At 37.1% G+C, this 27,444-nt stretch overlaps 1 protein-coding gene across 6 annotated transcripts in view; it reads left to right on the forward strand.

Annotated features, from left to right (window-relative positions):
- ME3 (malic enzyme 3) overlaps nt 1-27,444 on the forward strand; it is a 201,515-nt gene that overhangs the window by 34,454 nt on the left and 139,617 nt on the right. The window contains exon 1 of one of the 6 annotated variants that reach the window (XM_081282421.1): nt 6,428-6,570. The exons of the other annotated variants lie outside the window; for them this stretch is intronic. The gene's annotated coding sequence lies outside the window, so the exon portion shown is untranslated. Of the gene's footprint in view, nt 1-6,427; nt 6,571-27,444 lie in introns of those variants that run through there. 6 annotated transcript variants of the gene reach the window in all.

Genomic DNA, 27,444 nt, shown 5'->3' on the forward strand with positions numbered 1-27,444 from the left:
GTTGAGCATCTATTAGGTTTATACAAGTCATTTTGCAAATAGTATATCACTTAATCCTTGCTGCACTCTATTTTATTCATAAAGATATTTTAAAGAAACAATTATGAGTCCATACTCTGTCTGCATAAAGCCCTTCTGTGGCTTTCCAGAGTTTTTAGAATAGAAGCGTGAATCCTTTACATGGCCTCCAAGGTCTTGCATGAGTGGTCACATGCTGCCTGTGGCTCTTTCTGCTCTGAGCATAGCAGTTCTGGAGGGATCCTTGCACTCTCCTACTGAGGGCATTTAAACACCTTTTTGCCTGTTCTGAAATACCATCCCGAAGTCCTCAGTAGCCCTTTACTTCATTAGCTCCAAGTCATCCTTTAGATCCCAAGTGCATTAGTCAGAGGGGATATAATGAGATGAATATTAAAAAATGTGAAGTTATTAACAAAGTAACAGAAAGAGAAAAGGAAACTCTAAACAGGGGGTGGCAAACTATGGCCAATGGGTCAAATTCAATTCATGGCCTGTTTTTGTATGACCACTGAACTAAGAATGTTTTTTATATTTGTAAAGCTTCTTAGAAAAAAATACAACAAAGATAACATGTGGCCCATATTTACTATCTGGCCCTTTACAAGAACAGTTTACAGACCTCTGCTCTAAGTCATCAGGTGGGGGACAACCACCGGAAGCAGCTACCACTATGGGGCTGAGGAAACAAGAATTGGAATTATTGAAGTATAGAAACTTAGAGAAGTGGTCTAGAGACCCGGGGGCCTGAACTGTGAGGCGGGAGGGCACCAGCTGGCTGGTGCAGGTGTCTCTGGGGTAGAATATGGTGAAGTGGATTTTATAAATAATAGAAAAACTGCACACTATCCTGAGCTCCTGCCACAGGAAGGAAACTGCTGCTGTTCAGAGAAAAAGTACTGCCTAGGTGCCATTCACAGGTATAGGAAGCCACAGAAATCTCTCAGGAATAGACCAAAAGGAGCAAGTTCCCCCAGCTTCCAGTTTCCCTCTATTGTTCCCTCTAGGCACAGCTGAACCTAAAGGTGATTTGCAAAACAAAAGTGTGGTTTGCAGGATCTGAGCCCCTGATATCACAACACAGACAATAGAGAAGTAGGTCTGAAGCAAAAATATAATAATTTAATAATGAGCAATGGAAGCCGTCCCTGAACATTCTGATCTGACCAGTGTCCTCTATCATATCTTAGTACTTTTTCTCCATTTTATTTACTACAGTTATTGAAAATAATAGCAAGCCGTATGAGCTAGCATAGTTTTAAGCCCTTTTCAAGATTATCTTCACAAAAACCCTGTGGACAGAGATACTCATATCATACCCATTTTATAGATGATGAAATGGAGACAGAGAGTTCAAACTGTCTTGATCCAAGGTCTATGTTCTTCACACTACACTACAGCCTTCTATTTAAGTTTTATGTTTACTTGTAAATCCTGACCCAATATCTGTCTCATTAGACTGACTCCATAAGGGCATGGATTGGACCTCTTCCTGGAGACCATTGCATCCCTGTGCCAGCCACAAGTTCTGGCATGAAGGAGGTTTTTAATAAATATTTGCTGAAAGTTGAATAAATGGAGAAGGAATCTGAGTCATAGAAAAGTTAACTCAACAATTAAAAATATATTTGATCCCAAAGTCCACACTCTCTCAGTCATAAGCAGGTATATTAGTGCTTTGCCAGAGTGAGGTTCCTGATGATGAACTTGAGCCATGTAAATTTATCACTGTTCTCCTTATTGTGAACAAATGATGATGTTTCTTATGGTCTTCAAATTATTCAGAATGCATGATCAGCTATACCTTTCTATTCCCTGATCATGATGCATTAAAAAAATAAATAAATAGACATTGTCCTGTAAATACAGTCATCAAACGCAGAGAGCTGCATCTCAGCTACTGTGTTAACTATAGTTAATGTCTGGAGAGGGGTTTGTCAATGTGAGTAGGAATTCTTGTATTTTGTTCCATATACTGTTCAAGTATTTGGATTTCCAATAACAATTATACTAAAGAAAAATTCTGAAAAAATAAGTGTTTGTTTTAGACAGTCTGAACATAGTTAAGTGGTACTCCATGACTTCAGGACAGCATTCTTGCTTGCTATCTTGTCATCTTCTAATCCCTGTCCACCACTTCTTCTCATCTTCTCTCTACCACATGGTCCATACATACGCAGGGCTTTGTCTGCTACATTTTCTCTTTTCTCTCTGCCTTATAAAGCCACCATTCCACAGTAGTATCTGAGGCACTCCATGATCTGAGCCTCAGAGCAGCCCATTTGCCCTGTCTCTTCCACTGATACCAAAGTAGAAGTTCAAAGACATCAGAGGGAAATAGAGAAATTCAGAAGAGTGGTAGGTATCACAAACATTCGTGGATCTATTCGTTTTACCTTCTAACCAACTTAAACAGCTAATAAAATCCAATCACTCGGCGTAACCAGCTGAGTTTTCCACATGGGCTATTTTAAAACCAGTGAAATCAATCTTAGGCAGTTTTCTATGACTAGATATTCCAGATGTTACTATGAACAACAGCAGCTCCAGAAACTCTATAGTGGTTGTGGCCTAGAGCAATAATCTGGTTGGATGAAACATTGGGAGGGGGAGAATGAAGGACTGGTTTCAAAGCTAAATTCAAGATCAACATATTGTTTCTTCTTAATTTTATGTTTTTTGGTTTGGAGAGGTTCATCAGAAAATTGACAAATTTTACAGCCACTGTTGGTGAAAGTAAGTGCTAACTCTGCTGGTTAAAATAAAAACAAGCTTGGTCTAGATTAAGACAAATAGAAATCATAGAAGTATGTGGCAGACACAGTTAGTGGATTTGCAGGCAGACCCCGGGGAATATTAGAACTAGGGGCTGGAGAGCCCTCAGAATCCTCTGGATTCTCTTATTGCCAATACGCCAACTTCTACTTCTGGAATTTCTCAATGGCTGCCCCACAGCTCCAAGTTTATGTTAAAATTCTAGCCTCAAAGAGATATAAGCCCATCTCTTGGTCCCAAAACTAAACTACAGAGAAAAATTGGATGTGGGTAGCTTGAGTCAGGTGACCACTCCTGGCTCAGTCAACAGCATGTACACCATAGCCTCTGGGGAGTGATAGAGCCTATATATGTGGGCAGGTAGGTGGTGGTGGTGACTTTGAAGGGGAAGCTCTCCAAAAGAGCTCTACTATATTAAGAAAAAGGCATTTACAACCTCCAGAGGAGAAATGTGTGCTCCATAACACATCTGAGCATTAGAGAGCACTTGATTACTGCTTATTATTATTGAACTAAAAGGGCCTCTGCGAATCTGTGAAATAATAGATTGATTGGGAAGAGTGGTAAGTATCACAAACATTCATGCTGTTATATCTGTAACATTACCATTTTCTAAGTCAATGCCCTGGTTATTTGACTTTTGACTTTCTAGTAGCTTCAAACAGTATGAAACCAAAAATCACATAAACAAAGATGTATAGATCATCTTATATAAAAGATCTTGTTCTAAGCACTTCACTTTCATTAACTCATCTAAATTAATTTCAAAACAATGCTATCAGGTATTTATAATAGGGTTCTTCAGAGAAACAGAACCAATAGAATATATATGGACATATATGAAGAGATTTATTATGAGAACTGGCTTATGTGACTGTGGAAACAAAAAGCCTCACAACTTGCCATCTGCAAGTTGAGGAACCAGGAAAGCCAGGGGTATAACTCAGTCTGAACACAAAAGCCTGAGAACCAGGGGAGCTGAGGGTGTAATTCTGCAGTCTGGATGCTGGAGAATCAGTAGCTCTGATATCCAATGGTAGGAGGAGATGGATGTCCCAGCCACAAAAAGCAATTCACCCTTCCTCTGCCTTTTTGTTCTATTCAAGCTGGCCCTCAGTGGGTTGGATGATGCCTCACCACACTGGTGAAGACAGATCTTCTTTATATATATATATATATATATATATATATATATATATATATATATATTTATTTATTTATTTATTTATTTATTTTTTATTTTTTATTTTATTGTTGGTTGTTCAAAACATTACATAGTTCTTAATATACCATATTTCACAGATTGATTCAAGTGGGTTATAAGCATCTGAATCAGTGGACTGAATAAAGAAGATCTGTCAAATGGGAGTTCATGACAGATCTTCTTTACTCAGTCCACTGATTCAGATGCTTATTACTTTCAGACACACCCTCCAGTCACACCCAGAAATAATGGTCTATTAGCAGTCTGGGTACAGCTTAACTCAGCTTAACTTGGCTGATCTTAACTCAGTCAAAATGGTAAACTTAACCATCATAGGTAGATATTATTATTTCCATTCTACAGAAATAGTAACTGAGGCACAAAGAAGTAAAGTCATTTACTCAAACTCAGAGACTCTGTTATTAAGAGCTGGAGGTGGGATTTGAATACAAGCAGCTTAGCTTCAGAGTCCAAGCTTTTAATGCTTTTCACAGGACATGAAAAAATGCTTTCAGGGGGAGTGGTTGAGAATAGCCAAAATGCTGTTAAGATCAAGCTGCAAAGAAAACCAATCAAACGATTTGGTGAATTAATTCACCAAATAAATAGAAGGACTTTTTCATTGGCTGATAATAGTAGCCAGAGCTACACGAAAACATGAGAAGAGAAAAAAGAAAACATATGTATACACACACACATATGTATACATACAAATATACATATGTATTTTTTTCTTTGTGTGTGTGTGTGTGTGTGTGTGTGTGTGTGTGTGTGTGGAAATAGAGACTATTAATAGAAGAGCTGGTGTGAAGGTCAGTATGGAGTGGAAAAGCCATAGAACAGAAGAGTCAGGAAAAAAGAGCCCTACCAAGTCCATGTTTTACAAATTGTGTTCCACAGACCTTCTGAGCACTGATAAAAATGCATTACACCCCTGACTGAATCAGAAAACTCTCAGATCTACCAGAAGACATATGTTTCAATAAACACTATCAGGTATTCTCATCTCACAAGAACACTGAGTGTGTAGCAAACAGTCTTTTATTTTGTATAACACCCATGACTCATGTAGATATCTCTGGATATGGTATTGTGTTCCTTTAATCTATCTACTATCATTGCTGTGATTATCTACCATGGCAGAAGGATATGCAGTACAGTTTTAATGATTCCCATTGATGGGAGAGTCTAAAATAAAAATCAAGACTGCTGAATTTCCTAGCTCTGTCACAAACTGTTCATGTGATCATTGGCAGATACTTAATTTCCCTGCCTTTTAAGGTTTCTCCTCTGCTAAGGTTGTCATAGGTTGGACTGAATCAGTGACAAGTATCTGGAACATGTCTTTCCACACATGTCTTCCCACAAGTCCTGCAACTTCTCACATCATCCCCTGACCATGAAAGACATCATTCATCAATCATGACACTCCTTGCTATGTCCCAGTTGACTTCTCAATATAGCATTTAATGCAATACCCCAGACATCCACTAACAATTGCTTGAAATTGGTTATTATAGTTGAAACTTTCTAGATTAAATAATCCATAAATTTCCCATAAGTATAAAAAATGTAGTTCTTTTAAAAATAAAATAATAATTTCATGTTCTGTTTTAAAGGTTTATTCTCATTGATATGAAAGTTCATTCAGCAAATATTTTTATATTCTGACTTACTTCAACTCTCATGCAGACCTTCTATCTCCCTATTATTCAGTCTAGATTATGTATGATTTGAATGTTGCTTCTCCTGAAAACCCTCTAAATCTTTGTGATTAAATTATGCTAAGAGGTTGAACTAACATTACCTTAAACTTATGTCTTAGGTCAGCTTGAATTTTCATACAGCCCCATTCACAAAACTACGTTTTAAAGTTTGGGAATATGGTATAAAAGTAGGAAAGGAAAGGAAGGGAGGGAGGGAGGATAGGAGGGATGGGAAGTAGTCCCTGAATTTAAAAGGACATTATGAAAAAAAAAGTAAATAAAAACTTGCTAAAATGATGAAACCAGTCCTGGCCTGTTGTACTCAAGAGAAATTCTCAGACCAATTGTAAATAATTCAAAGTCCTACATTTTTGTTTAAGAATTTTGAGAATCATGCTTACAAATTAGCAAAGACTAAGGGGAATTTTTTTTTTTAAAGAGAGAGTGAGAGAGGAGGGAGAGAGAGAGAGAGAGAGAGAGAGAGAATTTTTAATACTTATTTTTTAGTTCTCGGCGGACACAACATCTTTGTTGGTATGTGGTGCTGAGGATCGAACCCGGGCCGCACGCATGCCAGGCGAGCGCGCTACCGCTTGAGCCACATCCCCAGCCCCTAAGGGGAATTTAAAAAAAAAAAATAATATGGTGCAGTTGACCTTTATTGTTCTTAAGTCTCATGAATTCTTTGCCAATAATAACAATTTTTTCTTTCCATTGGTCTTAGACCTGGATTGATATTACTGAAAATGGTGCTTTTCTTCTTATTAACCTCAAGGAACATTGTGTCAAGATGGGAAATGAATATTTTAAGCAGGCAAACAATTTTCTCAAAGCAATTATGGAGAAATTTGGAGATGGCACAAATAGGTGGGTTTTGATTTTCTGATCTGGACTTGATACAGAAACATTTTGGTCTGGATGCTCCCTTGTGAGGTCTGGAAGAATTCCTTGGACATCAACTGAATCCTGGATCCAAACCCAGGCCTTGTTCCGGAGGAGGCCTGGTCAGAATCTTGGACCATGTTCCATTATTTAACCAATCACAGGCATGAGAAACCTAACACTGATGGGAACATGCATCAGGACAAATGCACGGAGGTCAGATGGAACCCGTTTGGTAAAACCTCAGAGAATTGGACGGTGGCCCTGGAGGACAGAGAGGTTAGCTGAACTAGCAAAGTGTCTGAAGTTTAAAATAGTCAAACAAGAAACATCTAAGGTATACAAGTAGCTGAAACTAACTTCTCAAAGTGGGTTATCTGTTAGAGGTTCCTGTATCTGAAGAAATAAAGGTGACCCCTTTATAGTCAGTGAGATCAATGTGCAAGTGAATCTCATGATGAACTTCTTTAAATGGCTGTTCCTTTATGTGTGATCAACATTTTCTCTACAGCCTTATGGTGTGGTGGAGAAAGAATAAATTTTCAATCCAAAGATCTGAATTCAGATACTTTCGGAAGTCCCTGCAGAAAGCCTATTTACTCTGATTTTTAGAAGTTGTTCTAACCATTTGCATCTCTGGTTTTCCATACACCATATTAGAAAAGGGTAGACCTTTAAAGGAGGTAAGATAATAGCAATGATGGCTAATGCCTTTTCAACAAGACAAGATAGAAGACTTAAAAATCAAGCTGAAAAAATTTTAAAATCACAGATCTGAGACCATTTTACAAAGGCAAATTGAGACAGAGGACTTCCTTCAGATGAGATGAGATACAGTTATTGTGCTCAGAATAATGACTGAGCACAGAATAAAACCAGATCACTTTCATTAACTATTCAAGGTTAGAAATATGCATCATAAAAATAGTTTTAATAAAACATTTATTGAACATCTAGTAGGTATCAGACATTGTGTTAAGTGCTATTGATTTGAAAGAAGATAAGTCATCTGTTTGTAATCTGGAGTATGAAACAGTGGAAACAATTTTATTTTTGTCCAAAAATATTGAAATTTTAGCACTAAAAGGGCAAAATTTATTACATCGGAAAATTGTTTAGGTGGAAAATCTCTTTCTCTAGGTAAAAAATTTGTTGCTATTGGAATCCTGTTCTTTTAATTCTTAATTAAAAGAACGTTAATCAGATGATCCGGTTCCTACCCCAAAGTTAAATTTGATGCCTTCATTATTGTATGATATTTAATCCAAACCCTTTCTTCTCTCCACTTCCAAAAGGGATCATGTTAACAAGTAAGGTAGAATTTAGCAGCCAAAAGGAAGTGGACACTAATCAAAACCATGTTATTTATTTATTTGTTTTTTTTTTTTTTTTTTGAGAAAGAGGGTTACCTGGGATTGAACTCAGGGGGCACTCAACCATTGAGCCATATTCCCTGCCCTATTTTGTATTTTATTTAGAGACAGGATCACACTGAGTTGCTTAGCACCTCACTTTTGCTGAGGCTGGCTTTGAACTTGAATTCCTCCTGCCTCAGCCTCCCAAGCCACTGGGATTATAGGTATATGCCACAGTGCCTAGTAATACCACAGTTTTAACCCTCAATTTAACACTTTATTATTTTATAATCTTCATATGAATAGTGTTTTCAACCAAAAAGATTGAAAATTCTTTGACATTGAAAACAAGTTCATACATGTGAACAGCTTGATGCTGGATGTGTTAAGACCTAGACTAAGATAACATTTCTTCTTAGATTCAGCTAAGTATTCCCTCCATGTGCGCTATATGCAAGCATTTTTCACATACATTATCTCATGTAATCTTTGTGTTAACTCCACAAGAGTATTCAATAGATATTATCACATTTTTTTTGGAGTGAGGAGACTAAAGTTAGGTGTTAGGTAGTCTATGATAATGTACCTCTTGGCTGGGACAGTGGACTTGAACTCAGAACCTAAATTACAGGTCTAAAGGTATTGATAGCAGCTTCAGCCATATCTATTCACTGTCTTCTACTGCAATATAATATCAGATCAGAATATTTTTTATATTTGAGTTATTTATTTTCCATGTGTCATTTAGAGGTCAGGTTTTATTTACATCTGTGCTGCAGTTTCGCACCCAAAAAAGAAATTATATATATGAAAGAGCCAGGGTGTATTTTTCTTTATACTTTGGTTATTTTTCCTCTCCTGCTCACATAGCTTGTGGTTAAATTATTTTCCTTAGACTTTCATAGTAAAATAATTTGCCTTTGGATAGAGGCCAAGCATAGACCATTTTCATTTCTCTAAAAGATTGTTTTTCTAAGCAGCTCAAATGAAAGAATTCCATGTCTTACAATGAGTATCTGTAAGCTGGTTATTTTTGGTAATCATTGCTAAACTGTAGAGTGTCTTCAAAACCTTGCATCTTCTCACTACATCTATCCTTAAGAAATGACCCCAAAACTACGTAGAAAACAAGAGCAGCAATACAAAAGGCCACATCAGTTACCATTTCCAGACTCACGTAACAGTTTGTCTCCTTAATGTTTTAATGAGGCTATTTAATTCTTTTTATTTTTTTACATAGCCATGTATTTTTATTTTATAAAATTCTTAATTACCTTAGAGAAAACTAAGAAAGAAGCCTCAAACAAATAAAATGAGTGCTCACTTTATACCAGGAATAATGCCAAGTGCTTTATCTGTGTTGTTAAGACCTTATAACCTCCCCACCCCCTGTAGCCAGTAATTTTCTTCACATATAATAGATGAACTGAAGCTTAAAGAAATAATTTGTCCAAGGCAACTCAGCTATAATAAGTGCCAGACCCAGGACTCAAAACCAAATCAGACTGGCTCCAGAACCCTTGTTCTTCATCTTTTCTTTTTTTTTTTTTCCTTAAAAAAAAAAAAAAACTCTTACTTTGGACTATCTTAAATTTAATAAAAAAAAAAAAGTTGCCAAGATCTTCAGAGAGTTCACGTGTGCCCCTTACCTAGCTTCCTCAGATAGTTATCATTTCCATAAAGCATTTGTTCAAACTAGTTGATACTGGTACATTGCTGTTAACTAAACTCCAGACTTTTTTTGGATCTAACCAGTTTACTCTCTTCCAGGATCTCATCCAGGGGATACATTGCATTGTTTTCACATCTCCCTAGTCCATCTTGCAGTGCCTCAGTCTTTCCTTATTTTTCATGGCCTTGGCAGTCTTGAGTACTGGCCAGGTGTCCTGCAGAATGTCTCCCAACTGCATTTGCCTGATTTTTTTTTAAGAGAGAGAGAGAGAGAGAGAGAGAGAGAGAGAGAGAGAGAGAGAGAGAGAGAGAGAGAATTTTTTAATGTTTATTTTTCAGTTTTTGGTGGACACAACATCTTTATTTTATTTTTATGTGGTGCTGAGGATTGAACCCAACGCCCCGCGCCTGCCAGGTGAGCATGTTACTGCTTGAGCCACATCCCCAGCCCCTGATGTTTTTTTCTAATGATTAGACTGGGGCTGGGGGCTTTCTGAAGGCTTATCACTGAGATACAACCTTTGTTCTTAACCACTTTGTGGTGCTGCCACTTTCAGACCGGCTCACATCATGAGTGGGCGGGGTACTTCCATTTGCCATCTTATTTTCCATCCTAACATAGGACTAGACCTTGGGTACAATTTAGAAAAAAATAGTTCTTGAAAAGAAAATGCATTTTAAAATCCCATGATAACTTGCTAATTTCCATAATGACAATTAACAACTTGAAACTTAATGTCACCATGTGAAGATAAGTTCCAGTACTTTCATGCTGAAAATTTTTCCAAGAAAAACAAGTAAATATCACAAAAGGTATTTTTCATGGAAAAAAATTATACTATTAGTTATGATAATGAAACATTTAAAATAGCATAAATGCTAACCAGAGGAATGTTTAAGAAAATTATAGCATATGTGCATAATGGTATGTTACCAAGCTTTTAAAAGATATTTACAAAAGGTAGATCAAAATTTAGACAATATTTAGTGGGAAAAGCAGGATATAACATTGCATTCTTTTTAGTCATGGCTAACAATACCCACATTGTCCAAAAGTGACTAGAGGAAAATGTAACAAAATGTCAGTAGTGATTATTCTTGGGTGGCCAGATTATAAATTTTACTTTCTTCTATGTTTCCATAAATTCCATGTAATTAAGATGTTTGTGTTTTCTTTTTTGTTGTTTGTAAAAATTTTCTCAAAGGAGTATGCTCTTAAACCACTGCAAGAATATTTTGTGACTCCAGGAGGTGGTGATATAAGAGAATCCTTGAGAGTCAGATCCATGAATTAGGGCTTCATTCTTTCCCAACCCCAAGACACCTGTCAGGGTCTGGATGCTAACATGTTCTGACTAGGGGAGTAGAGAAGAGGAAGAGGTGCTGCAAGACCTCACACTACCACCAACAGTCTGTGCACTTGTACACACTGCTCTGCTGCCACAGCCCTGCAAAGTCAAATGCAGACTCAGACCCAAGTGGATTCTTTCTAGCTCTGTGATCTGCACTGAGTCATCCCACCTCAGGGCTCTATTTGTGCCTCGTTCAAGAGGCACTATGAAGAAGTGAGCAAGTGGAGTGCTCCTATCAAGATTTGAACCTTGTGCAGTTCGTTTAACTCTGTATGCCTCTGTTTATTCATCTATAAAATGGGAACAATAGAAGTATCTACCCTGTGAGATTTGGGGAAGGGAAAAAATAAGTTAATGTGTGTAAAGTGCTTGACATAGTTGCTAATGTAGTAGGTTGGCAATGGATAAAACATGAGTGGTGCTTTGTTTTTGACCAGTCAATCCCTTGTTTTTGACTAATCAGTTTCACCAGGAATTTGAGAATCCTTTACTAAATGATTTATCAGGTCACCTCCAGCTCTAAAATACCACTCTTTCAATGACCCAGAGGTGATAGCTTCTCAAATTGTGGCCCTAAAATATGTGTGTAGTGTCCAAATGTAATCAGAAGCTCATTAACATTTAGTCATGTGGAAGAATAGTTCATAAATTTATTTTGTTTCCAGAAATTCAGAAAAGCATGCCCTGGCCATAGCTCTTGCCTTTTCATGTTGGGGATTATATATATATATATATATATATATATATATATATATATATATATACACACACACACACACAGAGAGAGAGAGAGAGAGAGAGAGAGAGAGAGAGAGAGAGAGTGTTTGTGTGTGTTTGGTTCTACTAGGATGGGTGTATACTTACAGTGAAAAATCCTAGAAGTCCTCTTGTGGCCACATGTTACATGATTTAGCATTTTAGACATTTTATGAGGTAACTCAATTTAGTTGAAATAGGAAGTGGTATGTAACTGGGAATACCAAACGCTTAATATTTAATACAATAATAAGAATAAAAACAGTATAAAAGAAGTGACTAGACCTATTTTTAGGTTAGAGGGATACAAAGAACATATTGCAAAGCTTAATTTCAAGGGCACTTAGCTCAGGGAAGTGTTTGGCAAATGGGGTGAATATTTGGGGTTTGAGGACTTACCTTTGGGAGACCACACACACACACACACACACACACACACACACACACACACACACAATCCTTAGGCACCTTATTAGTGATTATCACCAAGAAGCAGAGAAGACAGGAACTAAGAACTTCCTGAGGATCAGGAGACGTGGGTGCCCCAGGAAGGCTGTTTTTCCTTTGGGGGGCCCTTTAAAGTCTACTTGGCCCACTGAGAGTACAGTCAGAAAGGAAAAAAGATGTGTAGTCTGCTCATGGAGCAAAGAGTTCCTGGACTTAAAGCAAAAGTATCCATAGCCCATGACTTTGGGATTAACCTATCATGTTTAGGCTCAATTTAAATGCCCCTTCCTCCATGGAATCTTAGGCATGATGTCTCCTTCCTTTGAGCCCTCAGGGTATGTAGTTTCTGCTTATATATCACTTTCTTCGTTATGAAATATTTCAGATATAGAAAAAATTATAATGAATGAAAAAATATCTATACACTAACCATCTAGCTTAGGAAATGAAACAGTATAAATGCATTTGTTGCCCCTTCTATTCACCTCTCTGGTCACGTGTCCCTTCCTTTCATCACCCCTAATGTAATTACTATCATAAATTTTGTGTTTAATGATTCCTGTGCCTGTTTTTATACTTGTACTATATTTGCATATGGTTAAGCATTTTGGCAATTATATCGAATGTAGGTATCCTTATTTGATTTCCTCATTTCTGGAGTGGACTTGGTGATGGTTCCTATACTCAAAAGGTTGCTTCAAGGAAAAAAAATGAATTGATTAAGACATGCCAAGCACATAAGTTAATGCCCTGTACACAGTTAGTGTTAAATAAGTATAACATCCATACATTTTTTGCTTATTGTGTTTTTAGAGTCATCCAAATTATACATTTAGTTTTAGATCACTTATTTTAATCATTGTGTAACATTTACTGTGCCAGTATACTAAAATGTATTTCTCCAGTCTTGTGTTGATGAACATTTAAAGTGTTGTCAATTTTCAGTATTATAAACAAATTTTCAATCAATATTCTTGTACGTTTTCTTGCACATGGGCAAATCTTTCTGTCTTATGTGAAAATGTTGAATTGCTTTATATATTTTTCAATATATATATATATTTTTTAAGAGAGAGTGATAGAGGAGAGAGAGTGAGAGAGAGAGAGAATTTTTAATATTTATTTTTCAATATATTTTAACTTTCTTCTGACTATCATACTAGGGTGTGTGTGTGTGTGTGTGTGTGTGTGTGTTTATGTGCACAAATTTTATCATTTCCAGCAGATCATAAGCTCCTTGAAGACAGGCCTAGTGGAATCCAATCTTTCTATGATTCAGCTGGCAAATATTCATTTAGCACTCAATGAAGGCAGCATACAGGTCTAGGTGACAGGATGCAAACGTTAAATGGACTGGGTTGTCTCCTCAGGAGTATTTATGCTATTGAAATCTCACTCAAGACACAGGTAGTCAGCATTGTTTTGACAGAGGGGGAGGGAGCTGGTTTTCACTGAATGTCCGTGATGGATCAGGTACCACATATATACTTTCATTCACTTGCTAGTTTCGTGTCACTTGAAAGTTGTGTTCCTGGGACTACTCAGTAATCTTGCTGAATCCTGTTTCCTCTAGTGAGAAAACATTGTTTTGTGCTCAAGAGTGCAAGCCTGAGTTCAAATCCTGGCATCACTACATGTTAGCTAAATCAACTCATACAAAGTATTTAACTTCTCTAAATCCCTGCTCCCTGGATTGTGAAATGGTGCTAATTGTAGAATTGATCTCAAAGGGGGTTTGTGAAAATTACAAGAGAAAATGTAAGTAAAGTGTTTATCCAGCACCTGACACATAAAACGTACTCAACAATTGGTGGCTATAATGATGATCGTGTTGATTCTACCATCTACTAAACCAAAAGATAATGTACATTTTTAGAAGTCATCATATCCAGGAAGTCGTTATGATTTTTTTACATTCATTGCTGCTATAATCAAATCAGTTACAATCAAAGTATCTAATTTAAAGTTTTAGACTATTACCAGTTTACTACCTCTCTTATACAAGTGTATATTCACAATGCATTTGATCTCAGCCTTGCTATATTTACAGAATGGGGAAATTTTGTTTTGCTTTTAATGTTTTCAACTAACAGATTTTGTTCGAGAACCAATAATTCATTTAGACTTCCTTCTGGACACTGGGGCAGGCTTCCAAGTCCCCTAGTTCCATTGGCAACTACACACCTCAACCTTTAGAGGGAGCTTAGAGAGTATTTGAGTCCAGTTGCTCTGACTCCAGGCAAAACCCCAACCTGAAAACATCATTATTGTAAGTGGATCCTCTGAGAAAAATTCCAAGATCACTTTCCAAACTCAACTCAGACACTGCCCAGACTGCTTTCTTCCCATGCATACTTAGTTTTACTAGAATTGGGTTTCATTCCAGAATGATCTCCAGCTCCCCATAGTGGCCCCTCCTAGGAATTTTTCCTAAATTAACCAAGTGTGGGTGGACTCATTATTTTTTGCCTGCCCCTTCGTCCTTCTGCAAGAAATAGGTATAATACTTCACAAATAATAAGCTGCTGCTGAACTTTAATCTTCAGGATCCATTGCAAGATGTTTGGAACATTCCCTAAGAAATACCTTCTAGGTTTTTTGACTGTTTTCTTTTGTGTTGCAATCTTCTACTTAAGCAATATACTGCTTATTCTTGTACTGGAATCAATTCTGAAACAAAATGTATTTACCCTCTCTAACAACTTCTTGTTGCCAGACACTTGGGAAATACCTGATAGGTACATTTGGCATAATCCTTTTCCTAGCAGGACAGAAAGAATGATTCCAGGACTCTCATTGTCTTTTAGAAGGACAGAAGACAGATGAGAGCCTTTCTCAAACATCTGGAGGATCATCAATTAGTATGGAAACTTATTTTGCTTGGTTCTAGAAGTCGGACCAAGGACATATTAAGTGGAGATTATTTTAAGATCAACTTTTGCTCAATGTAAAACAAAACAACCCACGTGCGCGCACGCGCGCACACACACACACACACACACAAACACACACAAACTTTGTTTAAAAAAAAACTAGCTTCTGTATCTCTGGACATGCATGCTTTGAAGCTAAAAAAAAATCCATTGAGGATACTACAGAAGGGGATGGGAATAACTTTCAACTTTTAGATTCTATAAATCTCTTATTAGAAGGACTTACTTTACTAGCTTGCCTTTTTTTCTGATGATATTCACTTAACTCTTTTTAGATGTGCCCCTTTAGTGGGGAAAAAAAAAAACCTATGTATCTCAACTCATTGGTTTGTGTTCAGTTCTGTGGAATCAGGAGGGATGGATAGTAATGTGCATGATAAGGATAGGAGAAGATGAGGCTAGGGAGATTTCTCAAACTTGAGAGCATTGAAGGCTAAGAGGACTTAGAGAAAGTGGGAGTTTCCAAAGGGAAGCTATGAAAAGACCAAAGAGCCTGGTTCATTCAAAATGGTAAGGGTAGAAGTAGAAGTTAATAAGAAAAGATGATATTCAAAGTATCTAATGGCCAGTGTGGTATGGATCTACCAACCATAATAGAGACCAGTTGATTCAGAGTGCTATGGAATAACAGCTAAATATCAGTCTGGCCACTAAGGCTAAAAAAACAACTTGTGGTCAGAATATCCCAAATAAGGAGTAGCACAGTTACATTTGTATTCTACAAGGATCTCTCTTGGGGAGGACAGGTTTCTAATGGCTATGAATGTATTAAGTCAATAGAATTTATTTAGCAAGTTGTTTCAAGAAATAATGCTGAGTTTAATCATAAACCCAGCTCTGAAAATAAGCCTGTCCTTCATTCCAGAACAACAAGAATAACAGCAACAAAAACAAACCCCACAATGTGCCAAAATGAGAATCAAGTTGTTGGCTTCCAAGAAATGCAACCCTGTTTCCTTTTCTTGCTATTGGTGACAGAGTGGTTTTAGGGCAGTGCCTGGTTTGGCATTGATTGCTGAGTGAATTTGCTGAAAACAGCAACCTCACATATTTATATTTCCTTCTTCTTACAATACTTGGATTCGAAAAAGAATTGGGGTTGATTAAGACAGAAAGAGTAAGCGTCAATTGATCCAAAGCCAGATTTTCCAAATAAAAGGCCTCCAAATCAAAAACAGTGATCCAACCAAAGGCACTGAGTCACTCCACTGAAATCCCTCTACTTCTATGTATTGGAAGAGTCATCAGCACTGGACTGTGGGTCACTTTCTAGTGTATGATGCAGGATTTTCCCATATCCACAGAAGAACATGATTCCTAAGCCGCATCTGGTGAAAATCAAACATTGGGGTTGTCTGAGATGTTTTGGGGGACTCTCAAGCTCATGGAACAGAGAAGAAGGCCTGCATAATGGATTGTGAGAGTACCCAAAGTTACCTGAAATAGCTTCACCTGAAATAGGCCACCAATTGATTCTGTAGGGTCAGGGCTAATATTCTGAATGGCATTTGTGTGTATGGCTGTAAGTAGCACCCTCATCCCCGTGCTGTCCACAAAGAGAAACTTTTGCACATTCCTGAGATATTTTCCCAAACTCCAGTTCAACCCGGCTCATCAAAGGCCCCAGAAGAAAATGGTATAAGCCAGGTATATGACCATGGGCAAGTTACCTCTCAGCCTCCTCACCGGTAAAATTAATCCTCAACTAATTTATAGAATCACTGTAACAAACCTATAAGATAATAGAGATCAATGGGTAGATAAACTGATCATGTGAGGGTCAGGTGATATTGTTATCTGCTCAGGTAACCTTGGGGAAGGAGGAGAAGTGAATTCTCCTCTCATGGATCTGATTCACAGGTTCTTCAATGGGAGTAATGTATGTGGGCTTCAGAAGTTCTGGGAAAATAGGTGGAGTGGAGAAACAGTAAATTTTTATGGACAGACAACTTTTCTGGAAGACCCACAGGTCTGTATTAGGGGAAAATAAAATCAGGAAGAGAAAAATCATTGAAAAACAGAGACTCGACAAAGAACAGAGGTCTTTGGTGTCCAACTGTCTGAATTTCAGTCATTATTCTTTCCCCTTTGGCTATATGACCAGGGAAGTTACTTGTCTCTTCCATCTATAAAGTAGGCATGATTTTTAATAAATATATTTTAAAGAATTGTTACCAAGATTTAAATAATATAGTTAAATAGAACCTAAAATAGACAGCAACAATGAATAACAATTACTGAAGAATACTGACTCTGATGTAATTCAGCAAAAAGTAATTTTCACAGAGAAAATGCAAGTCATTGATTGTTAGGACTAGAAGGGACTCAGAGTTCCTCTGAATTAATAGGTAGCTGAGACCCAGAGAGACTGGTCCAGAGTCACATAGCTGTTGGAGGCAAAGCTAAACCCCAAAAATCTTCTACACCCAGAGTAATTTCTTCTACCACTTCTAAAATCCTTTCCAGGACCAATACCTGGTCAGATTCTCAGCTTGAAGGCCTCATGACTCAGAAGCATATTCAGTCTTGTAACTGTGGAATAACAGCATGTGCAAGTTCTCCTATGGGTAACGAGTGATGCAGATGAGAAACCCTGCAGGTACAGTTGGGCCTATGGTCCTGTCCATCAACAGATGGATAAACAGACCAAATGTCCATCAACAGGTGAATGAGTAGATAAATAATCTGTAGTATATATGGAGATATTACTCCACCATAAAAGTGAATGGAGTACTAGTGAATGATATGACATGGATGACCTCAAAAACATTGTGCTAACTGAAAGAAGCCAAACACAAAAGGTTACATATTATACAATTCCATTCATGTGAAACATACAGAATATGTAAATATGTAGATACAGAAAATAGACTAATTGTTGGTAAGGGGTGGGAGCTGCATAGAGCTTAGGAAATAAGAATCAGGAAGCAACTGATGACTAAGTAGAAAGTTCCTTTGGAGGGTAATAAAAGTGTTTTGGAACTAAATTGAAATTGTAAGTGCATTGTGAGTTTCACTAAATGCTGCTGAATCATTTACTTTAAAATGATTGATTTTAAATTAAAATACAGGTAAGTATAATAAATTGATTCAGTTTAAATTACAGTACCAGTATATAAATATTTAGCAATAATTTTCTAACTGCTTATTAAGATGTGATTTCTAATCTAGAGGTTTGTATTCCAGATCACTCACACTCTGTGATTCAGTTTCCTGATCTAAAAGTGGAAATAATATCTGCCTCATTCATGTGTTGGAAAGATTAAATGGGTTATAGATTTAAATTGATGTATATACATTGATATCAATTTACATGTATATACATATATTTATGATTAAGCATGCTTATATGATTGCTATTTATAATTTATAAATTCCCCACATTTATCCTGCTTGCAACAAAATAAGCACTTATAATAGGCAGAGAGCATTAGTTTTATGGGGAAACCTTCTTTGTTCTTGTTTTCTTCTAAGAGATAGCCCTTACATAGCAGGGTATACTTTCTTGCTCAAAGGCATTTCCCATGTAGTCAATTAAGCCCTCAGGTAAAATGAACATGCTATGTCTAAGCATGCATGTGTTCCATCACAGTGCTCAAGTAGGGTGGACAAAGAGCTGACAGAGATCTATTCTCTAGGACTTCTAGTGTCTTCTTTCCCTCCCAACAAAAAGAATGTGGCTCTCATGGTTGCTACTTCCCCTCATTCTTTTGATTAGTCACATGGCCCCAATCTATCCACAAAGCATATATGGAAATATTTGGAAGTGTGTGAATTCATTTAGATAGCTACTCTCTTCTACACTGTTTGGGAATAGTTGAAGGAACTCTAGGCCAGAAGTTCACTGCTAGTTGTGCTCTGACCTTGTATACTTGTTCCTTGGAATTGAGCTCCATATTTTGATTTCAGCTACTCTGGGTCTGTCTGGCCACGTCTCTGCCTTGGTTCTATGCCTCAGGTTTGTTTTTTTTTTTAAGCTCTAATAAGTTGTTCTTGACAACAGAAAGCTTTTCAATTCATTGTACACAAGTGAAGCAAAATTTTTCACTTCTCTGATTGTACATGAAGTAGAGTCGTAACGTTTATGCAATCATACATGTACCTAGGGTAATGATGTCAATCTCATTATAGCGTCTTTCTTATCCACATATCCCCTCTCGTCCCCTCCCTCCCTTTTGCCCCTACCAAGATTCCTCCGCTCATCCCATGCCTTCCCCCATTATGGATTATCATCCACTTATCAGAGAAAACATTTGGCCTCCGGGTTTTGGAGATTGACTTACTTTGCTTAACTTGATATTTTCCAACTCTATCCATTTAACTACAAATGCCAAAATTTTATTCTCTTTAATGCTGAATAATAGTTCATTGTGTGTGTGTGTGTGTGTATATATATATATATATATATATATATATATACCACAGTTTCTTTATCCACTAATTTATTGAATGGCATCTAGTTTTATTCCACAGTTTAGCTATTGTGAGTGGTGCTGCTATAAACATTGATATGGCTGTGTCACTATAGTATGCTTTTTTAAGTCCTTTGGGTATAGACTGAGGAGTGGGATAGCTAGGTCAAATGGTAGTTCCATTCCAAGTTTTCTAAAGAATCTTCATACTGCTTCCTAGATTGGTTGCACCAATTTGCAGTCCCACCAGCAATATATGAGTGTGCCTTTACCCCCACATCTTCACCAACACTTATTATTGCTTGTATTCTTGATAATTGCTATTCGGACTAGAATGAGATAAAATCTCAGCGTAGTTTTGATTTGCTTTTCTCTAATTACTAGAGATGTTGAACATTTTTTATATATTTGTTGATCAATTGTCTATCTTCTTCTGATAAGTGTCTTTTCAGTTCCTTAGCCCATGTATTGATTGGGTTGTTTGTTTGTTTGTTTGGTGTTAAGTTTTTTGAGTTCTTTATATATCCTGGAGATTAGTGCTCTATCTGATGTGCATGTAGTAAAAATTCACACCCATTCTATAGGCTCTCTCTTCACCTCATTGATTGTTTCTTTTGCTAGAGAAGCTTTTTAGTTTAAATCCATCCCATTTATTGATTCTTGATTTTATTTCTTGCGCTTTAGGAGTATTGTTAAGAAAGTCAGGGCCTAATCCGACATGATGAAGATTTGGGCCTACTTTTTCTTCTATTAGGTGTAGGGTCTCTGGTCTAATTCCTAAGTACTTAATCCACTTTGAGTTGAGTTTTGTGCATATGTACTTCAGTTCTTATGATGAAGAGTCCTACACTGAAATGTAATTTCAGTGGTTTCTCTTACCCTTTGCTTACTTGATCTGTTGGCAGCACTTCTATGACCTGATGTCAAATTCTCTGATCTAAATATAGTATACAGACTCTGTATAAAGACCTTTTCTGGCTCTCAGTTACCAGAACCTTCCCTCTACTGCCTGTAATTTTGCTGTTCACAATCTGGCCTGCTCTGGTTTGGCCTATCCCATCACCACACAAGACCTGGTCTATCAAAAGAAGTGGAGAAAGTAAGAAAAAGACAGGAAAGTAGAGCAGAAAAGAGGCAAAGTTATATAATTAGTGGACATTACACAGAATGGGGATCAAGGCTAAACTCAGTCATTTCTTACCTACATGACCTTTGCCAAATCTGAAGTTCTTTGTTTCTTCATCTAGAACATGAAAAATTAGACCATATTATCTTTAAGGTCCCTTCTGGCCCTGGCAACTTATGACTTTACATGAAGAAGAAACTTTCTTGAAGGCTCTTGGACTCTTTGAGGGTAATGGAGAAAGATACAAGCATGAGCACTGAATCGAGGTATTTTTCTTCTTCTCCTTCTATTTTGAGTGGGAATTATTTAGGTGTAACTAGTCCGTATAGGTAAATATTTTCTTGGGCTTTCCTGAATAAATCCTGAAACCTCTACTTTCAAAATGGAAGAAGGGGAGAATTAGCTTTAAATATATTCATCTGAGCATGATGAAAGTATTAAAATTGCATAAGCAGGAAATTTATGGAGCACTTTTTCTTCTGCCCATTTTTGCAATGGTCAAAAGAGACTGAAATTCAGTATGTTCTCAAATTAACTAAAGAAACTCCTTGTCAAAGTCCTCTCAATCCATCTGGTTAGTATTATTAAAGCATTATGGGGTATATGTGCTTTCCATTGGAAAAAAATGAATAATCCCTTCAAATATGTCATTTCATAGGTTTGAAATATGAAGGCAACTGTTTAGGGAGCTATCAAAGCAGTCTGAAGTACAGTGTGAATTATCAAGGGAAAAATATAAAAGAATTTTCAATAACTGGAGGTTCAGCAGATTCTAATGCCAAAGGTTGAGATTGTAAGAACATTTCTTAAAATCCTTAAAGACTATTATTTGTTGCAAGGAGGCCTCTGAATCCAAAAGGTAAACTCTGAACCACCTGGACCATATTAAAGTGTCTGGGGCCTGGTGCAGGGAGGGAGCACTTGAAGGTGCCATTCAACATAAACGGTCCCCCTAAACACAACACACTGGAAGCTTCTCTTCCCGCTGTGGCCTTTTGTTCAAAGAAATTGAGGCCTGTGCCAACTATGCCCCATGCACTTCAGCCCAAGTGAGAAAACCCTTTCCTTTAAGCAGGATGTAGTAGAAAGAGTGTACTTGAGTCCAGATAGATCTTAAGCCAGATTCAAGTTCCTAGCCCTCCCACTCACGAACTTGATGACGTTGGGCCACAACAGTGCCTATTTCATAGAAGTCAGTTGATACATTCCTCTTGATCTGACCTGTTGAGCCAGAGCAGTTACTATACCAAATCATCAGTTTCCTACTTTTATCATAGTGTTTAAGGGTGGACTCTAAAGGGAGACTAATTGGGGTTAGATCCTGACTTTACAAGTACTTTACTATGTTCAATTTCTTCATCTGTCTAGTGGAGACAACTATGGTATCTAGTCATAAGTTGAAAATGCTTAAAACAGTGCCTCATACGTACTAAGCCATGTGTGTGTAGATAGATAGATAGATAGACACACACACACATACATAGATATTTTTAAAATTAATGAGTATTCAGCAACTCAAAATGGATCAAAGACTTAGGCACTAGAACAGAAACCCTGTACCTAATAGAAGAAAAAGTATGTCCAAATCATCACCACGTCAGCTTAGGAACTGACTTCTTAACAAGGCTCCTAAAGCACACAAAGTAAAATCAAGAATAAATATATATGAGATTCAAACTAAAAAGCTTCTCCTCAGTAAAGGGAGCAATCAATAACATGAAAAGAGAGAGCCTACAGAATGGGAGAAAATCTTTACCACCTGTACCTCAGATAGAGCATTAATCTCCAGGATATATAATGAAATCAAAAAACTCAACACCAAAAAAACCAAATAACCCACTTAATAAATGGGAAGAGGAACTGAACAGACACTTCACAGAAGAAAAAATGCAATTGAGCAATAAATATATGAAAAAATGTTCATATATTCACATCTCAAGCAATTAGAGCAAATCAAAACTAAGATTTCATCTCACTCCAGTCAGAATGGCAATTGTTAAGAATACAAGTAATAATAAGTGTCGGCAAGGATATAGGGAAAAATGTTCACTCATACATTGCTGGAGGGACCGCAAATTGGTGTAACCACTGTGGAAAGCAGTATGGATATTCCTTAGAAAACTTGGAATGGAGGGCTGGAGATATAACTTAGTTGTTAGAGTGCTTGCCTTGCATGCATAAGGCCCTGGGTTCAATCCCCAGCACCACACACACAAAAAAAAAAAAAAAAAAAGAATTACCATTGGGCTCCGTTGTGGCTCAGAGGTAGAGCACTCACCTACCATGCATGAGGCACCAGGTTCAATCCTCAGCACCACATAAAAAAATAAAATGAAATAAAGATATTGTGTCCACCTATAACTAAAAAATAAATATTAAAAAAAAAATTGGAATGGAACCACCATTTGACCCAGCTGTCCCACTTTTCGGTTTATACACAAAGGACTTAAAATCAGCATACTATAGTGATGCAGCCACATTCATGTTTGTGACAGCTCAATTCACAACAGCCAAACTATGGAACCAACCTAGATGCCTTTTCCACAGAAAATGTGGTATATATACATAATGGAATATTATTCAGCCTTAAAGAAGAATTAAATTATGGCATTTTCAGTAAGTGGATGGAGCTGGAGATTATCATGTTAATCAAAATAAGCCAATCCCAAAGGCTGAAAGTTTTCTCTGATATGCCAGTGGGAGGTGGGGGGTGCTGCTAGAGAAAATTTGAAGTAGTTTGGATTAGGCAGAGGGGAGTGAAGGGAGGGGAGGGGGTATAGGGGTAGGAAAGAGAGCAGAATGAATCAGACAATATTGTCCTATGTACATATATGATTACGCAACCAATGTGATTCTACATCATGTACAACCAGAAGAATAAGAAGTTATAGTACATTTATGTATGATGTGTCAAAATGCATTCTACTGTCATGTATAACTAATTAGAACAAATTAAAAATAAATAAATAAATGAATATTCTGTAAGTTTCTAACACCTTGAAAATATCATACTCATGATAATTTTACACATATATGTCTTATTTTAACTTTGCTCACTTTTTACTATTTTGTTTACTTCTTTTTATATATTTTCCTATATTTTAAGTTTTCCTATATAAATTGCATTTTTATATATGTAGCCCTTTCATTATAAGCCTACATCAAAGTCCTCAACATCTTCCTAAGACCTCTTTGGAAACGCACCAAATTCCCTCTATTTATTGTTAAGTTCTTTGCAGCACCAAATATGTTCATGAGAGAGCCTCTTTGACCCCAACTTCAAGACCCCTGCAGAGATCACCCGGCTTGGCCTGCCTAACCCCCCAAAGAAATCTGGCATTTGGGTGGAGAAGCTCACTGCTGACTTTCTGACATGATCTTCTCTTGCTACCTTTGGGGACTACGTAGCAGGGTGTAGGAGGTGATTCCTCTGTTGCCCTCCCTGCGGTGGGGCTGGGATTGTTCCTCACTAGAGAGATAAAAAGTCTTTGAAACTTGACATTTGGAGAGCACACTTTGGATGAGAATTCAAGCATCTCTTCAATTTACTTGTGTTTTGTGAGTGGGTGAATATGTAGGAGTAGAGAAGGAAGGGGGGGAATTCTTATGGACAACAACATCACCATTAAATATATGAAGATAGCCAAAAAAAATTTTAATTGCAAACTTGATGAAAATGAAGCAAGATGGCTACTTACGTGCTGATAGTGGAGTTGTAAATTACTCTGGTCTTAGTGAAAGTGTTTTGGCAACACCCAGAGGGACTTAAAATCATTTACATCTCTCCAGAATGTAAGCTTTATGAAAGCAGAAATATTTCAATGGTTTTTCACTTTTTTGCTTTCTACTCTATTGCCAATTTGGAATGGTGCCTAGCACTTAGTGGGTGCTTATGAAGAATTTGCTGAATGAATGAGTCATTAGTCTCTTAAGTCCACTTACAGTGGTTCAACCTAAAAAAAAAAATCACAATTGCAAAGTTTCCTGTGTGCTCATCACAACAGAACTTATAATAGTGAAGGTCTGGAAATAATTATAATATAGAAAATGGGAGCGATCAGATAATAATTTGTACTATTTTTCAGTTTTTAAGAATGTTTTAAGCTGAATTTTTAGTATGCAGAACATGCTAATCAGATCATTATCAGTGGAAAAAAAAGAAGCATATGACATTTTGTTTAAACAAAAATTTTCTACTTTTTTAAGCATAGAGAAAAGACTGAAGGAAATGGATCAAAAATGATACAATGATCATCTGTCTCTGGGTGACTTTAAGGTGTGATTTTATTTTTTTCCTCTCAATTTTTGTGTGTAATGAGCATATATTAATTTTAAACTTGGGGGAAAGATGTTACAAAGTTCCTATTGAACTTAGGGAGATGGAGACCACTCTTGTTGGTTGTGTGTTGAGGTTCCAAAGCCTCTATGGGGCTCACATGTTATGTGTGAAAATATTGTTTGAAGAAGCATAAAACCAAAGTAGAAAGTGGTAGCTTTTATTCCTGTTCTTATTATTTCTTGTGGCAGGTGTCACTTTCTGAGAGTGTCCAAAGCATCATCAGATCTTATTGTGACAGATTTAAAATCCCTAACAGGTTTTGGAATGACACTTTCAGTTCATGGAGGAGGGAGTCTGTCTGTTTTGTAGTGAGTGCCTGGCGTAGTGTAGGTGATTGTTCATTTTTGCTGAGTGCATAAAGGAAGGTTGGGTAGTTGCTGATCCTCCACATTCATTTGTCAAGGTAACCATGAACTAGAGAAGAGAGTCATTTTCCTGGCAGTGCTAACCAAGCCACCATCATCATCTCTGTGCAGTTCTTTTGATCTTTTTTCATACACTGAATCCTGTGTGTCACCCTGTCAATGTTACACCGGGTATATAGAGAGGAAGCTGAGGGCAACAGAAAGTTGATTAGTGGTCTTAAGGTCATATATTTAGTAACCAATGGAGCCAATTCAAACTCAAGTCTGTTTGGCTCCTAAGCTCTGTGCTTTTTCCCCTCACTGTATCCCTTTCCAGAGGAGTGACTAGGCAGTATGTACTCCTCATCTGAATTGGGGACTTCCTTGGATATTTCATTTTATTAAATTAATTAATTAATTTTAATTAGGTATATATTACAGCAGAATGCATTTTGACTTCTTGTACCCAGTTGCAGCACAACTTTTCATTTCTTTGGTTGTACATGACGTAGCATCACACCATATATGCAGTCATACTTGTATAGGGTAATGATGTCTATCTCATTCTATCATCTTTCTTGCCCCTATGCCCGTTCCCCATCCTTCCCTCCCCTTTGCCCTATCAAATTTCCTCCATTTTCCCCATGTCCCTCCATTATGGATCAGCATCAACTTATCAGAGAGAACATTTGGGCTTTGGTTTTTTTGGGATTGACTTACTTCACTTAGCATGATATTCTCCAACTCCATCCATTTACCAACAAATGCCATAATTTTATTCTCTTTTAATGCTGAGTGATAGTTCATTGTGTATATATACCACAATTTCTTTATCCATTCATCTATTGAAGGGCATCTACGTTGCTTCTACAGTTTAGCTATTGTGAATTGAGCTGCTATAAACATTGATGTGACTACGTTACTATAGTATGCTGTTTTTAAGTCCCTAGTACTCCAGCACAGACACAGACATAGACCAAGGGGTGGGATGGTTGTGTGAAATGGTGATTCCATTTCAAGTTTTCTAAGAGTCTCCATACTGCTTTCCAGATTGGTTGTACCAATTTGCAATCCCATCAGCAATGTATGAGTGTGCCCTTTCCCCCACAAACTCATCAACATTTATTGTTGTCTGCATTCTTGATAATTGCCATTCTGAGATAATTGCATGAAGTGAAATCTTAGAGTAGTTTTGATAGAGGAAAAAGTAGGCCCAAATCTTCATCACATCAGATTAGGCCCTGACTTCCTTAACAAGTCTCCTAAAGAGCAAGAAATAAAATCAAGAATTAATAAATGGGATGGATTCAAACTAAAAAGCTTCTTCTCAGCAAAAGAAATAATCAATGAGGTGAACAGAGAATCCACCTTTTGGGAGCAAATTTTTGCCACATGCACATCAGAGCATTAATCTCCAGGATATATAAAGAACTCAAAAAACTTAACACCAAAAAAAAAAACCCCAAAACAAGCAACCCAATCAATAAATGCGCTAAAGAACTGAACAGACATTTCTCATAAGAAGATATATATTCAATCAACAAATATATGAAAAAATGTTCAACATCTCTAGTAATTAGAAAAATGCAAATCAAAACTACTCTAAGATTCCTTAGATATTTTAGATTGTGCTCTTTCAGTGCTTTCTGTTGTTGCTATCCCAAAACAAGGAATATTTGGCATCTCCAAATCTGAAGGGGAACTGGTTAAAAGGTTCCTTTGTTGCGGGTTCAAGGAGCAATGCTTAGATAATCTGGTTAGATCTGGAGACAGACCTAGTCACATCCAGCAATTGTCTGTGAAAATCCTGTCTTCCCACTACCTACAATGAGATTCCCAAACAGCAACTGTATGTTTACCTAATTAAGGCCACAGGCTCACACTTCTCTCTCTTTGGATGTAACAATGAAGTCATCACAGTTAAAGGGAAGCAGGTTTTATGAAGTCCCCTTGACCTTTTTGATGGCCTTTGCCTCCTTGAAGATGGATTTCATTTATGTATTTTACTCTTTTAAGTGGCATTTCCTCCACAAAGTTCAATAGTCATTCCAATTAAAACCAAAATACCCAGCCCTCTAAGAAACTTGCTCTAAGCTAGTACTAGAAACTGAGTCACATGAGTTT

Source organism: Spermophilus citellus (genome assembly GCF_964194105.1).
Source record: "Spermophilus citellus genome assembly, chromosome: 2".
Classification (NCBI taxonomy): domain Eukaryota; kingdom Metazoa; phylum Chordata; class Mammalia; order Rodentia; family Sciuridae; genus Spermophilus; species Spermophilus citellus.